Genomic DNA, 15,949 nt, shown 5'->3' on the forward strand with positions numbered 1-15,949 from the left:
TATTTTGCTTTATATTAAAATTATATATACTAGTACGTGCCCGTACGTGGGTGGCCGTACGTTAAAAAAAAAACAAACAAAAAAAACTTTCAAACCGCGTGTTCTTGTGACGTCAATTGTGACGTCATAGCACCGTGTCCTGTCATTGGTTTGGTAAATAAATGGCCAAAACTTGGGAACCACTTGTCCGATTAATATCAAACCTTGAAAAGGCACATCCTCAGGTCCCCAGCAATATAGCTGGCAAGTTTCAATTAGATCGGACCAGTGGTTGTCGAGAAACAGCGGTCGCAGACAGACACAGAGATTGCTGGAATTGTAGAGAGATAAATGGTAGATTATGTTCAACGAGAGCCCAGAACAGGGGGCCACGTGATCGATTAGATATTCTTAGAAGTGAGAGAGTCTGGGAAGTGTGAGAGGAGTGTGGAGAAAGCACACATGGTGAGCAATAGAGAGGGAGAGGGGATTTGGAGATTCGGGATAGGGTTGTCAGGGAGTTAAAGCAGGTGGGGAAAATTGTAGTGGGCTACCTGGGATGAGTTCAGTTACCAAGTTTCATGTCGATCGCTCGCTCAGTGGCTTAAGCACTCAAGCAAACACTCCATTCAAAACCGTTGATAAGGAGCGGCTGGCTTGGCAAGCGCTAGCTAGCTGCTCAGTAACTGAACACACCCCTGGGTTCCACTTTGCGTTGCGGTGAGGATGCGAAGGCAGAGTGGAGGTGTGTTTCTGGGGTGCTCCATGATTGAATGGTTCTGGTTAAGCTCAGGATGGAGACTAAGTTTATAATAGTGTGTGTGTGTGCGTGTGTCGCTCCATAACTCCAAAACCATGTAACCTATCAGCCTCAAACTTTGCATGCATACTAAAGGAACTAGAAGGAAGTGCATGAATGAAAACTTGGAGTTTTGGTTAATTAAAACACCCCTTTTGAAGATAATCCTTGATCAAGGCGTTATCCTTGGTCACCTCACCATCCCCTTGCTGGGGTCTTGAGTCACCATATTTTTTGGCCTGCTCAACAATGCCTTGACTTGGAACATGCCTCACTGGATTCCTAACGATGAAGTTTTTTTTTTTTTTTTAACTTTCTTCACTCACATCATTGAATGATCAGACGATCATCATCCCTACAAATCGCTGGATACATTTCATTGCTTATAAACGCCCAGAGATGCCAGCGTCCATGGCTTTATTTCATTTCTGCTTATGCCATAACATCGAGAATCTCTTAAACCCAGCTGAATTACAAAATTTAATCTCCAGAATTGACCTCAGCAGCAGTTTGACTGCTAAAAAACACGTGTTCATTTCTCCAATTCGGACATTGTTTGACACTCTGGACGGATTCCTTCGGGAGGTGTTTAATATGTCCAATCAGCAATTGCTACCAAAGCCTGCTATTCCTTATCAACCATTTTGTTGGAATGCTTAAGCCACCTAGCGAGCACACTACAAGCTGCTTGGATGTTCGTTTGCAAGCCATGGCGATACACGGCAAAATTGCCTGCACTGTATGCCGTATGCACAACACAATCAAAAATACATTGATTCATCCATCCCTTCCCTCTATCCATCCCTTCTTTCCATCTCATCCATCCTTCCATCCTCACTCCATCCATCCCTTCCCCCCATCTCTTTGTACATACTTCTCAACCCCTCCTTCCTCTCTCAAATCCCTCTTTCACCCCTCTTCCAACTCTCATGAAGTGATAAACAATTGATGGTTGTGATAAGTTCCCTCAGATGGTTGTGTTGTATAAAGGTGGTTATGTTGTGCTGTGGTGTTTGTGTTGTGTTTTGAGCTTGAAGTGTCGGGGAGTGTGTGGTTTGGGTGTATGGGCACGTTTTTTGTGTTTTTTGGGGGGGATTTGGTTGGGCACTAATTTTGGGATTTGGTTCGGGTTGAGAGATTCTGGGGCTTTTCGGATTTCAGTTGTAAAACGTGTGCTAGAATTAAATAAAGGCACGAAACACTGGCATGCACCAGCTGGCACCTTAATCCTGTGGTATCTTCATCACTCTCCCCTCCCTCACCCCCTCCTCATTCCCCCTTCTCTCTCTCCACTCTCTCTCTTCCCTCCCTCCTCTCTCCCCCCTCTCCACCCTCCCCTCTTCACTCTCCCCTCCCTTCCCTACTCTCTCTCTCCCCTCCCCCCCATTCTCTCAATATTCACGTCAGTGAAACAACAGGTTTTATTTGCTAGTAATGGTAAGGCCAATTCTCTTGCATGGACTATAAGCCTGGGCCTTGAGAAAGTATGAGGAAAATTTGCTGCAGAGGATAGACATGTGGATGCTGAGAAGGCTGATGGGAATCTCTCCGAGAGAAAGGGAGAGGAATGAGGTGATCGGGAGGTGGGCAGGCATAAGGGGCATTAGCAAAGTGACACAAATGGCACATGGTCAGGAGGGTGGAGAGGGAGATGTGGTCTGCAGGAAGGTCTTTGATATGAATGCAGTTGGCAGGAGCTGGAGAAGGGACAACCCCAAATTGAGGGGTGGAAAGTGATGGTCAAGAGGGATGTGAGAGAAGTGGTGGTGCAGAAAGAGTATGCTCGGGATCTCAGGATAGAGGGGTGTGGAGAGGATTAACTGATTAGGTGGCCGATCCCATAAAAAGGTGGGATAATAATTTGGGCCATAAAAGACGTTGTGGTGGTGGTGGTAGTAGTAGTAGTAGTAGTAGTAGTGGTAGTCATGCTTTTGTTAGAATGGCTTTAGAAGCTCAGGCAGACATAAGTTTTATTTTTAGTGTTGCTTGACTTCATCATCTCTGCAAGTCCACGGGTATAACTGCAGTGGACAATGTGGAGCATTTTAAAGAGAAAACGCTACAAAGGCAGATAGGGAGGGAGGGAAGATGAAACAAAAATGAAATATGAAGTATGTACAAATAATAATATTAATAAGTTAAAAAGACATCAAATGTCGTAGCCCCCGTTGTTTTAGTAATTCTGTTGTACGGAGTTAAAAGGATAGCCCATATTTATGTCCAACTAAAATGGCCACCAGTCTACCAGTCGACCATCTTTGATCAGATCGCAAAATAACATTAGGTGCAATTGTATGCCATCATCTGCTGTGCTTGGGCCAAGTTTGAACAAAATCGAACCGTGCATGTTGAAGAAATGGTTGGGGATGTGTTTGACACAGGGTTTTTTTCACAACTAAAATGCCCGTCGGTCAGCCAACTTTGACCGTATCGCGAACCAAAATGATGTGTATATGTATACCATCATGTGTTGTCTTTGTGCCAAGAATGAATAAAATCGGTTTATACATGTCTGAGATATGATTACAGACGCACGCACGCACGCACGCACGGACATGAAAATCGAGACCAAATCCATAAGCCCCCATTTCGGACTAAGTCCAATGGGGCGTAATAATCAGACAAGTAAAAGTAAAGTACCTTGTGTGGAAATACTGCACAGTGCATCATTTATTGTCCAAAATTCTTTGAACTTCCCAATAGTTTGAGAATATTGTGCCACCTTAAACTCCGCAGTAATTTGTGAACATGATAAAGTTTTCGGGCATTTAAACCTATGCTACATCACAATGCTTTCAATCTTTGTCTTTCTGATTTTGTACATTGCAAGTTTTGCAGAGGCTAAAACAAAGTTAACAAGGAGATTTCCTTCACAGGTTGACAAAAAATTTAAGTGTTGGGGAAAAATGAAGAAGTGTAAAAGCAGATTTTTCACCAGCAAAAAAATTCGTTGAAGACGAGGGCACTGCAAGTACAGTATATGTGAAAGACTGTTTCTGTTTCACCACAGATGCAACATCAATCAGGAAAGATTGTGTAGTGTTGCAGTAGAACTCGAGTTCAGTGCCCCATGAAGCAGTCTCCAACCATCCTTGGTGTTGGGTAGAGATAAAATGATTCCCAACTTCAGCTGACAGGCAAGGGAGGCAGAAGAACCTCAGGTCAAGGAGTGTCTATCCAAATTGCTCGTACAACAAATTGCAGTGAGTGGATTGCGAGCGCATATATTTCCTTCCTTGATGGTTCATAGGATACCCCACCTGTACCAGGAATCTTGCTCAAATTGTGTGCAAATGGTGGTTGGGAGAGATTGCATCATCAACGTTTAATTATAAAAGCCATGGAAGTATAGGAGCAAACCCACACAGCTTCATCACCTTCACAAGCTTTCACCAGGTAAGCCAGACAATCAGGAAGCAATGAGTTCTTAATCTCCTTGAGTATCCTAAAAGGAATTTTGATCATCTGCAGGTCTATCTTTGCTGAAAATTCCTCATGTGAGAGAATGCATTCTTCCCATCCTTTAAGAGATCTCCCACGGTGGATATACCCTTAGACAGGAGTTTTCCCCTTAGAGTTAGGGAAGCTAGAGCTACTAGCATTGGGGCCTGTAGAAACGGGTTGATGAAAAGCAGCTCTTCTCGCAGGTTCCCTGGGTGAGGTCCATTTGCTCTTTTCATATCAACTGCATACCAGGCCTTCAGCATTTCCTGATAGAAAGAAGGCAATGGGTCACTGGCAAGGTTTTTGGAGGTGATAATGAATATTTGCCTTTTTCACCCGAGACTGAGCACTTTACTGAAAAAGTATGATGCCAGCATTGCACCATTGCGGTATTGTATTTGCATAAAGGTATCACTGAATGATCTGTAGCTTGAAGGTGTGAAAGTGGCTACGAAGGTAGGGAAAACCCTGTCCACCTTCAGCAAGAGGCCTGCTCAGGATTCCTCAGGATACTCGATGCAAACCATTTAAAAAGTAATCCAACAACTTCTTTTGCATATTAGCTGGAAATTCATCTGGAATACTTGTGCAAGAAAGCTTGAACAACAGCTTCAGAAAGACAAATTGCTCAATGAATAGAGTTCTCCCATGCAAGAACAGGATCCTTAGTTGTCTACTCCAGTCTCTCAGTTTAACCAATATTTTATCCTCTAAAGTGCTCCAGTTGTGAATTCATGAGCATTTAAGAGAGATAGACAAATAGACCCCCAAATATTTTAGGTCATTGTGACTCCATGTCAATTGCTCAAACAGTGCAGCAAGTTCTTCAACCTGCATGAGTCCAACCAGGAGTCCAGAGCTCTTCCGCCAATTAATGTTAGCGGATGATGCTGCGGAGGATATTTGCTGACAGTAATGTTTGCACGTCTCTTACACTTCCCACAAACACGAAAACATCATCTGCATAAACAGAAAGAAAGAAAGAATGAAGGAAGTAGTTGTTGTACTTGTAGTAGTGCTTTTGTTAGAATTGCCACAATTCTATTTAATGTTGCTCGCTCTCCTCACCCCTGCTGGTACACGATCAGGACTGCAGGAGGTAAGGTGGAGCATTTTAAGAGAAAGCAGCACCAAGAGAGAAAGAGAGAGGGAGGGGAAGAAAGAACAAATTACCAAAATAACACATTTAAATGAATAAGAACAAAGTGCCTTGTGGAGAGATATGACAAAGTGCTTAGTTTGTGGCCCAAGATTCCTTAAAATTTTGAAGTGTTACCATATTCTGCCGCCTTATATTCTGAGACGATGCGTGAGCTTATCAAGCCTTTCAGGCTCACAGCACTGTGTTCCACCACATTCCTTTCAATTTTTGCCTTCCTTGTTTTATATATTGCCATCTTTGCACAAATTAAAATAAAGTTGACAAGGAGATCTCGTAACTTGCTCTGCTTCTTAATCGGGTGTTTGATGATGAAAAGTGTTGGTGAGAAGTGAAGCCAGAGCACAAAAGTAAGGTTTTTCATAAGTAAGAAAATTGTCTGAAGATGGTGACATTGTAGGGACATGTGAAATACCGTTTCTCTTTCACCACAAAAGCAGCATTCCTCTGGAACGTTTGTGAAATGCCGCATCATGGCTCCAGAGCTTAAGGCACCATGCAGCAATCTCCAAATTAAGTCCGCCATTGTTCTTGGCATTGGGTGAAGATAGAGTGAACCCTAACATGGATGACTTTGAAAAGTAAGTGTAAGAATCTCATGCCAGGGAGTATCCTGTCGGGTTGGAAGAGCCATGAAGTGGAGCGAGTACACGCATGACCAGCAGGTATATATATATATATATATATATATATATATATATATATATATATATATATATATATATATATATATATATATATATATATATATATATATATATATATATATATATATAACACTATGTTCTTCCTTGACAGCCCACGGAATGAGATTTCAGCTGTGCCAGGGGGCCAACCCATGTTGTGTGTGGGTGATGGCTGAGGGACCTCGCAATGTTGTGGTTCGATTTCAAAGTCCATGAACTTGCTGCTGGACATCTGCAAAGTTCCATCACCCTCATTGGGATTCTCTCGGTGTGCTAAGCAATCAGGAGGCGAAGACATTTTAACCTCTTGGAGTATCCTTGATGGGATTCTAATTGTCCGTAGGTCCATTTTCACTGCGAGTTCCTCTGATGAGAGAAGGCCTCCCTTCCTATCATTCAGAAGGTCTCCCACTGTGGATATATTACCAGTCAAAAGCTTCCTTCTTAATAAGCATGAAGCCAGGGTTGGGCCTTGCAGAAGAGGGATGAGAAAGAGTGGTTCTTCAAAGAAAGAAGTCTTTGCTTGGAGAAGGATCTGTTATTAGGCCATGGGCCAAACATGGTCCATGTGCACCCCCCCCCCCACAATCCTTCGACCCCATATTTTTCTGAAGCCTTAGGGTCCCCTGAGCATGAATTCAACTGGTAACAGTAAATAAACTGGGACTCACTATCCATTTTCCAACCATATCTGACGGTACCCTGAAAATGTCAACTTCTCCTCAGTTTCGCACGTAAAAAATCCCCTGACTGATAAGATCTCTGCAGTTGCCCAATAAGCATTAATTTTAACAAATTATATATCACATGAAAGATTATCACATGCAGATTTTCAAAATAGAGTCATCTGTCAAATTTACTCGCATTATGTTTGTCCCAAGAAGTAATGAAGAGGAGTACCTCGCTTTTCCTTTTGACAACTCAGATTCCACTCAGATATCTGAAATAATAACGTATATTCATTCTCATTTTACCTGACACAAACAAATAAATATTTCGATGATATCACAAATTTTACTACCTTTCTATTGATACCAAAATTGTCCCACACCAACTAAAGATGTACCAGGTATTACATCTTAAACATAAGTACATCACTGTTGCAACACCCAACATGTAGTCACCAGTAAGACGTAAGACTGAGAAAATATTCCTTACTTCACATAAAGAATATAAATTATAAGTTTATTTAAGAAAAACAATTGAAACTTATTATTTCATGTCCACAAAATGTCATTGTGCATGGATTACGCATAATATTCATTATCGCTATCGTCATCACTCTCCAATGCCTGCTCTATGTCATCAAATGCATCCATATCTGAATCCTCATCAGAGTCAGTGTCATCAGGTGTGACTTCAGCAATGTCAGCCAGTTGCTGTGGGAGGACATCTCCTTCATACCATAGAAGATCAAGGTTACCATCCTTTTCCTCCCAGCCATGTCCCTGACTGGCCTTCGGAATCTGTGGTTGTGGAATATGCGCGGTCTTCCAAATCCGTACTTGGTGGTTTACTCTCCGAATGTGCTAGGTAAGAGCTCGCTTACGAGGTGGTAAGTTATCCATATCCACATTCCCTGAAGGCACAAGACGACTTTGCCTGGCACAGAGCTCGTTTATACGAATGAGTCGCAGATCATCAACTTTTGACACCTTTGACGCTCTACCGTACATGGCACACGTGAAGCTGTCCAACTCATCAATGAGCTCATCAGGAATATCCCAAGCATCGCCCAGTTTCTCCAGAGTAGAGATATATTTTGGAAAGCGTGGAAGAGTTTTCACAGGTTTAAGTTTGCCAATTCCTCGGAAGGCACTAGTGGTGTCACAGCCACTATAAGCATGGAGTGCCATGAGAGCTGTGCACTTTTCCTGGCCAAAATCTGTAGCTAGTTCACTGACATTTACCATCCTCTGCTTGTTGCCTTTGCCTGTGTCAAACAGGAAGGTTGTACCATGAACAGAGGCAGCACAGTGTAATAGGATGAAAAATACATCTGAGTCTGGACTTTTCACTCAGACAAATTGATAGTTTCTGAGTCTAGCATACTGAACATACAGTATCATCCGAGAGTCAGTTTCTTCCTGGGTTGATTTCAGCAGTGGAAGCTCCTCTCTAATTGTTGTTTGGCCATCAGCAGATGTGAGCAAATATGCGATGCCCTCACATACAAAGATCACTCGGCTTCCATGCAACCTTGATGCATAGTTATCACCACTCCAGAAGCTAAGCAGAAGTTTGATGAGCTGTATCTTGTTCTCATCATTTGACAGGAACAATTTCCAATCAGGTGGTCTCTTCGTGGCTTCACCTGGAAGTAAAAGCTTTTGTCCACAGCCCCGACGTCGCTTCTCCATCGACTTTACTGAATCAGGCAAATATTGATCAGTGCGAAATACCACATCTTCTGTTTTTACAATGATGTCAAACACTTTGAAAGAGATCTGACTAAATTACTTGGTATTTCTTTCAGGTAATAGAAGCAAGCATTGCCATCATACAGAGTCAATGTTTCATTGGTTGGTGGTACATCAGCATCATTACAATCCTTGATCAGGTTTTGAAATGCCTTTGCTTTGTCAGTCTCAGCAAGATATCCATCAGCTGTCACGATGCTGTATGGTACGGGAGTTAATGGATATGTCAACAGTTCTTTCATATCGACTTGTAAGTCCTGGTTTTGTGACTTTACAAAGAGTTGAAAGGCGACATTACCCTGTTGCTTGTACTGTCTGACCTTATTCTTGGTTGTCTTCATCTTAGATACCTTGTTCATGTCACTCAGAGTTTTGAGGTTCAGTCTCTTCACAGGCTCAAAGAAATCTTTACTATTCTTCAGTCGAGCGTCAATAAATTCATCCCGTGCTTTTTCACCAACAGCTTCAGCCTATAGAACATCGTCTGAAACAGCATCAGATGCAGCACTTCCTGATGAGAGTATCAACAATTGATCATTTGTCTCTATATTGAAAGGATTAAGAAAACTTCCTATGGCATCTTTGGCCCTTTTCACCAACTTCTCTCCTTTTGTGACCTCTGTCGGACGTGTATCACGATGCTTTGTTCCCTCTCCACTGTCCAACATGTGAGCCATTCCAAGTGCAGTATCAACATAAAGAGACCTTGCATGTGTTGTCCTAACCCATCTCTGGTAGGCCTGGTAGTTGGTGAGTAGTCCAGATGTACCTGCTGCACTAGTGCCAGCACCACCATGTGACTTAGCGTGCCTCATGAAGATCTCCTCCATGGTTTTATCCACTGCACAACGATTGCCAGGGATAAAGGAGCATGCGACACTGATAGCTCCAAGCTCTTGATCAGTGATACTGCCCCTGAGTGTGAGTTGTCTATATTAGCTATGAACACAGATAAATATGTCAGATACCTTGTATAGTTCTGTCCACCGAAACTGAAGAAGAGAGACGTCATGCGACTGATGGATGCAGCATACAAAAGAAAGTTGTTTGTCTTTACAGCTTCAAGGTGTGATAGAAATAAACAGACATGGTCCATGTATGACAACCACAGCTGGGCACTCTTCCCCAAACGTCCATTTACGACTCCTTTTTTTGAATTCTGCATACTGCTCTATGAATTGGACAATGGAATTGTCCATCAAGACAGCATTCAAAGTATCTTGGCTGTGGGAATCTACTGGGGCACGTAGCTTATCTGATGATTCATCAGAGAAAGACGAGAACAGATCATCAGTGCTTTTATCTTTGAGGTACTCCTCTATGAGCAGCAATCTTTTCAAGACATTCCAACATAATCTTGTGACAATGTAGGGCTCTGTCATAGTGCTTCCCGGACATCACACCACCCAAAGATCCTCCACTGATTAGTCCTGCTTCTAGGAGAACATCTACTAACCCAGACCCAGCCATATTTTTGGCAATCATCTTCATATAAGTGCATGAGCCTGGTGTTGGCGTAATGGTTAGGGTAGTGGCTTGGGATCCAAAAGGTCCTGAGTTCAAGCCCTGTTGGCCGCTTGAATTAACACACACCAGGAGGTTGACTCAGCCTGTCAACCTTCCGAGGTCGGCGAAGTGAGTACCAGTGTACTGGGCCCGGTGTATGCCCCAGTTAAAATAGGTGTACCATATCCCTGTCGTAAGAGGCGACCAGGGTTGTGTCAGGAAGGGCATCCGGCGTAAGACCTGTGCCAAATCACTATGGGGATCATACAGGTGATCCGCTGTGGCGACCCTAACGGGAGCAGCCGAAAGAAGAAGATCTTCGTACAAGTGCATACAAAGTGGAATGTGCAAATTAGAATTATGTGGCTCTCATACTTGTCTGGTGAGTTCCATACTAATGGGTAGGCCTTCATGCAACCTTCCGAGTCAAATGTAGTAATGACATAAGGCTGTCCAACTTCTCTGGTGGCCTCTTCATCAGCACGCAAGCATTCTTTAACAGTTTTGTCCTCCGTTATGGGATGGTTAATGACTGGATAATAATCTATAGTTGTCAGCTTTGTAGGAGTGTCGCCTGTCTCTGAGATGAAACCTGATCAGCCAGGACCCTGTGGTTTGTTCTTTGTCAACATCCTAATGATCATCCAAATCATTTTCACTTTAGTTGAGTGCTCCATTGCTTCTTCAGAACCTGGATAAAGTAGCTGATTAACTTTCAGCCTGGGACTCTGTCTTTTGGTGATATAGCAGTCAGAAAGTATAACTTTGACCGTCAGATGTAGAAACTGCCTTTTACCCTTCTCTTGAGAAGGCATCTCTGGGCATTTTTCAACATCATCACCATCAACTTCTTGAAGCATGATTCCGTGGGCAGTATGGACTGACCCTTTACCTGTGAGGTCATTTATTAGTGAATCAAAGTTGTCAAATTCCGAGTGGAATACAGCGGGCCCAGATGGTGACCTGATGATCTGACTGGATAGCTGTGTTGATGACTGCATCACTGCCTCTGCTAGTGCTGTCTCCAGTTCCAGAGTAAATGAATAACTCTCACAATGCCCCAACCTGTTCAAAAAAGTCACGAGCTTCTCACTCCTGTAAAGATGTCGTAGAGAAACACACATCAGGATAAGTTTTGAGAGTTTCCAAGATCCATTGGTTGCAGCACGACAAATGTCTTGCCCTATGGATTGAACAAATCTCTGGATTTGAGGGGTAGTGGGTGTTGCCTTTCCAGTAAAAATGTAGCACAGGAGCTCTTGGAGAACATCTGGGATGACATCTTCCGGTGCCATTAGATCAGAGGGACTTGGTGGCCATTTAGGATCCAGTGCCTTTGAGAATCCATCTACAATGGACTGTCGTAATTGTGTACCTGTGGTCTCAGTCATATCCATTGATGCCAACTCGAAGGCATGCTTCGCTGCTGTATGGGTATCGATGTCTGAGCTGAACAAAATGTATGATTGGAACTTTCCCATGTAACAGAATGATAGCTTGTCTTTAAATGGTTCATGACTTTCAAGTTTGTGTTTGAGCTTGTGGCTCCGATAGTCTGGATTACGATGTATATTATGGTATTCACTGTCTTCTAGGATATCAATGTATATTTTTCTCATATCAAACAGCTTCAAAATTTTCAGATTTTGTAATACATCCTTCTGTACAATCTTACATACAGCTTCAAATTCCTTCTTATGAGCTGCTTCTAAATTTATCTGATAAATTTTTGCTTCTTGATTTGTACTTTGCCATTTCTCTGATTTCTGCATGTATTGCATGCGACAGTTCTTGTGGTATTTCGCTTCACAAGTAAAGAGATCATGCCCCCTGATTCTTGTTAGAAGTTTATCATCAGTTTTCTTCTCTGCCATCTCAAGCACTGACTTCCATCCATCATATTCAAACTGGCTGAGGCCCTGGCTAGTCTAGCTACCTTTAACTTTAATCTTTTTCCGATTCTCTGAACCACAGAAAATACAGTCAGGGTTAAATATAATCTTGTCACTTGAACTTCTGCGGCTCATGCGCTGTTGTGTGACATTTGTGGTCTGTGATGAACTTGCAGTACGTTTGAGCCTGTCAAGGTTCATTGTGAAACGTTTATAACACTGCCAGTGAAAGCCATGATGCTCTCCTATCACATCGGGGATCAGGTCACATGCTTCCTTCATCATGTGGCAAGATGATGGACGTTGTGCCAGTCGCATTTCTTTCACCTCCTGCAGTTTGGCTAGTTTCTTTTCTCCATCCTTATCTTCTGACAGCAAGTGTAATTCACCATATTTCAAACCCTTGATATGAACTATGCACACAGGAACTACAGGAGGTTCGCCACTTGTACGTTTTCGTTTTGCTGGTGGCTTTTCCGTCATGTCACTTCAATCAGAACACGTCACCTGGAAATAAATATTGATACGTTAATGCATGGAGCATTGATCTTATCAGTCAGGGGGTTTTTCATGTGTGAAACTGACGAAAAGTTAACATTTTGAGGGTACCGTCAGATATGGTTGGAAAATGGATCGTGAGTCCCAGTTTATTCACTGTTTCCAGTTTAATTCTTGCTCAGGGGACCCTAAGGCTTCAGAAAAATATGGGGTCGAAGGGTTGCAGGGGGGGTGGGGGGGGTGCACATGGACCATATCTGGCCCATGGCCTATATTTTTATGTCAGCACGTTGCCAAGCTCTCAGCATTTCTTGATAAAAGAGAGGCAATGTTGAACTTGACAGGTTGTGTAAAAACCAAGATTTATACCCAAACCAAGCCTTTCATACCCAAGATTTAACACTTTGCTGAAAAAGTACGACACCAATGAGCACCATTGTGGTGCAGGATTCGCATACACGTAGTATTAAATGGTCTTCAGCCAAGATGTGTGGTCGTGGCTTCGAAGGCAGGAAAAATAGTGTACACCTTTATCCAAGGGCAAGCTAAGAATGCCAAAGGAAATCTGGTGTTTGCCATTCCAAAAGTAGTCCAACAACTTCCTCTGCATCTCAACCAGAAACTCCTCTCGACTGCTTATGCAAGAGATCTTCAACATCAACTTTGGAATGATAAATTGTTTAATGAGGAGTGTTTTCCCTCTCGGTGACAGGACTTTTAGCAGCCCACTCAAGTCTCTCAAATTTGCTTCTATGTGGTCCCCAAAAGTGTTCCAGTTGACAAGTGGTGAGCACCCACTCGAGGTGGACAAATGCACCCCCAAGTATTTTAGCTCATTGTGACTCCATGTCAATTCCTGAAAAGGTTTTGGGAACTCTGTCATCTGCATTGGTTCAATAAGAAGCCCAGAACTTTTCCTCCAATTTATTGTCGCAGATGATGCTGTTGAGTAGACCCACTGACAAACATAAATGGCTTGCAAGTCCTTTGCACTGTTGGCAAAAACAAGGACGTCATCTGCGTATGCAGAAAGTATGAGGGAGAGCCTGTTGTTTGGTACCACCATGCCAGTTAGCCTTCGCCTCATCAAACAAAGGAAGAGTTCGATACACAGGGAATAAAGTTGGCCGGACAAGGGACATCCTTGTCTTATTCCTCTTTTGAATGGAAAGGTGGTGAGCAAGTGACCATTGACTTTAACTCGGCATTCTTCTGACATGTACAATGTCTGGATCATGCCTACGTATCTTCTCCCCAACCCAAAAGTTAGCAGGGTCTCAAAGAGGTAACCATGGTTCATTTGGTCAAAAGCTTTCACTTGATCCAAGGAAAGGAATCCAACTTTAGTCTGAGTCTTGTCTGCATAATGTATTATGTACCTGACCAGGGATATGTTGTCATATATTGTTCTGCCAGGGATGGCATATGACTTGTCAGGGCTGATTAATTTTGGTAAAACCAGCCCCAGACGATTTGACAGCATTTTTGCCACGATTCTGTAGTCCACTCACAACAGAGACACTGGCCGATAGTTGCTTATGTCTCTCAAGTCACCCTCCTTAGGAATTAAAGCCAAGGTTGCTCACCTCCAAGGCAGTGGAATTAGGCCTGTATCACACGCTTCCTGAGCTACAATAAGGTCATCAAGTCCGATCAAATCACAAGGCAAGCCATCCACTCCAGGGGACTTATCCAGCGACAGACTATGCGGAGCAATTGTTAATTCTTCCAGAGAAATGGAGCTTCTAGTCGCTTTCTGTATTCTGGAGTCGCTTCAGGGAGGCCGTTCCACAAAGTGCCACAAGCATCCGCATCCACCTTCTTATTGGAGTAGAGTTGAGCATAAAAACCTCGAATTCGTTCATGAACACACTCAGGATCATTGAGCAAGGAGCCATCTTCTGCCAGAACACTGGATATCATCCTAAGTCGACCTTTGCGCTTTTGCAAAGTTTTGAGATAACTCAGGGCATATTCATCCTCAATAGGAAACTGCAACCGAGAGCGAACGAATGCTCCTCGTGCCTTTATATGACGACATGCTTTGAGGGTGCTCTTCTTTTCCTCATAAACGTGCAATTTAGCAGGGGTGAGTGTGGTCAGGCGACGCTCAAGATGCAACAATTCCTCTTCAAGCTTAGCAATTTCTACTCCAATTGCTTTGCTCGATCCATATGAGTATTCCTGGCATAACAATTTCAGCCGTGCTTTCCCAATGTCCCACCAGAGTCCAAGTGAACAAAAATCTCCTCTTCGATCCCTCCAGGCTTGCCAAAAGTTGCTAAAGTTTAACAAAAAATCTTCATCCTTGATTAAGGCATTGTTGAGATGCCAAAACCCAGTGCCATGCCTTGCCTCAACCAGGGAAAGCTTAATCCAGGCCAGATTATGAACTGCAAAATGTGCAAATTTTATACCGGAGCAACTTACACTCCTGCACCAACAGTGAGACAAGTAAAATTGGTCAAGTCGAGATTGTGAGATATTACCACCCCTGGTACTAGTGTAAGTATCTGATTTATCTGTGGAGTGCTGTTTATGCCAAATGTCTCTCAGGTTGAGCAGGTTGCCACTTGTTGTAATACTTTAGCAGAAGGACTGTGGGGTTCTTTACCAACTCTATCGAAGGAGGGATTGAGAGTGCAATTAAAATCCCCTCCAAGAATCACGCACTCTTCGTCAGGTAAGGTGAGCATGAATCTCCGCATGCGATCAAAGAACCGCACCCTTGCAGCTTCTATACATGGTGCATAAATGTTGACGAAGTTAACAACAAAATCTTCAAGCCTTACCTTTACATGTAACAAACGACCCAAACTGACTTCATTTACAAGTATTTCGGGTTTCACACTTAGCGAAAAGAGGATAGCCTCTCCGCAAGATGTATCCATGAGGTGACTGAAAAAGCCAATCCTTCCCATTGATTTTTCCCATCGGAACGCACGAGTGTTTTATAGTCTTTCCACCGCTTTAAAGCAGTTTCAACTTTCTTCCGACTGTACAACCTTTGCTCAAGGAACTCTAATATTTCATGGCCAGGAATACACAAATGATGCCCTGAGGGCAGTTCCGATTCAATGCCCGTTAATGATCCTTGATCCCCTTCCCAGTCACCGATGCTGTCCTTATCTTCACTGTCTGGGAGCTCATGGTCTTTCTCCTTTGGTACATCTGCAATGTATGACAAAACTTCTACCTTGTCGTCACTTAAAACTGACTTTGCACCATCTCCTGGTGACACAGATGAACACTCCGTTGGTACGAATGAAGCAGCCCTTGCTTCACCACTTGGCAAAGCTATAGGGATTGGAGACACTTTGATGGTAGGGACAGGGAGATCATCCGTTTGAGGTGCTATGGTAGAACTGTGCTCGACTTCGCTGTCTACATCTACTGAGGACAGCACTCGAGACCTTGGTCAGTGCAGGTAATGCCTTTATCGCTTGTAAGACTGGTACCTTCTGCCTGTCTTTCACAACAAGAATGGGTTCTACAGTATCTTTTGATGCTTCAGTGGCGGTCCCTTCATGCAGAACTACTGCCTTGGATGCATCAATCATTGAATT

General features: G+C 43.2%; 2 pseudogenes; both read right to left on the reverse strand.

The window, feature by feature from the left end:
- Window positions 1-7,088: 7,088 nt before the first annotated feature.
- LOC147012225 (uncharacterized) lies at window positions 7,089-9,302 on the reverse strand (annotated as a pseudogene).
- LOC147012226 (uncharacterized) lies at window positions 9,299-12,368 on the reverse strand (annotated as a pseudogene).
- Window positions 12,369-15,949: the final 3,581 nt, after the last annotated feature.

The sequence above is a fragment of the Eptatretus burgeri genome, chromosome 15 (assembly GCF_056783735.1).
Source record: "Eptatretus burgeri isolate ZD-2024b chromosome 15, Ebu_testis_v1, whole genome shotgun sequence".
Taxonomy (NCBI): domain Eukaryota; kingdom Metazoa; phylum Chordata; class Myxini; order Myxiniformes; family Myxinidae; genus Eptatretus; species Eptatretus burgeri.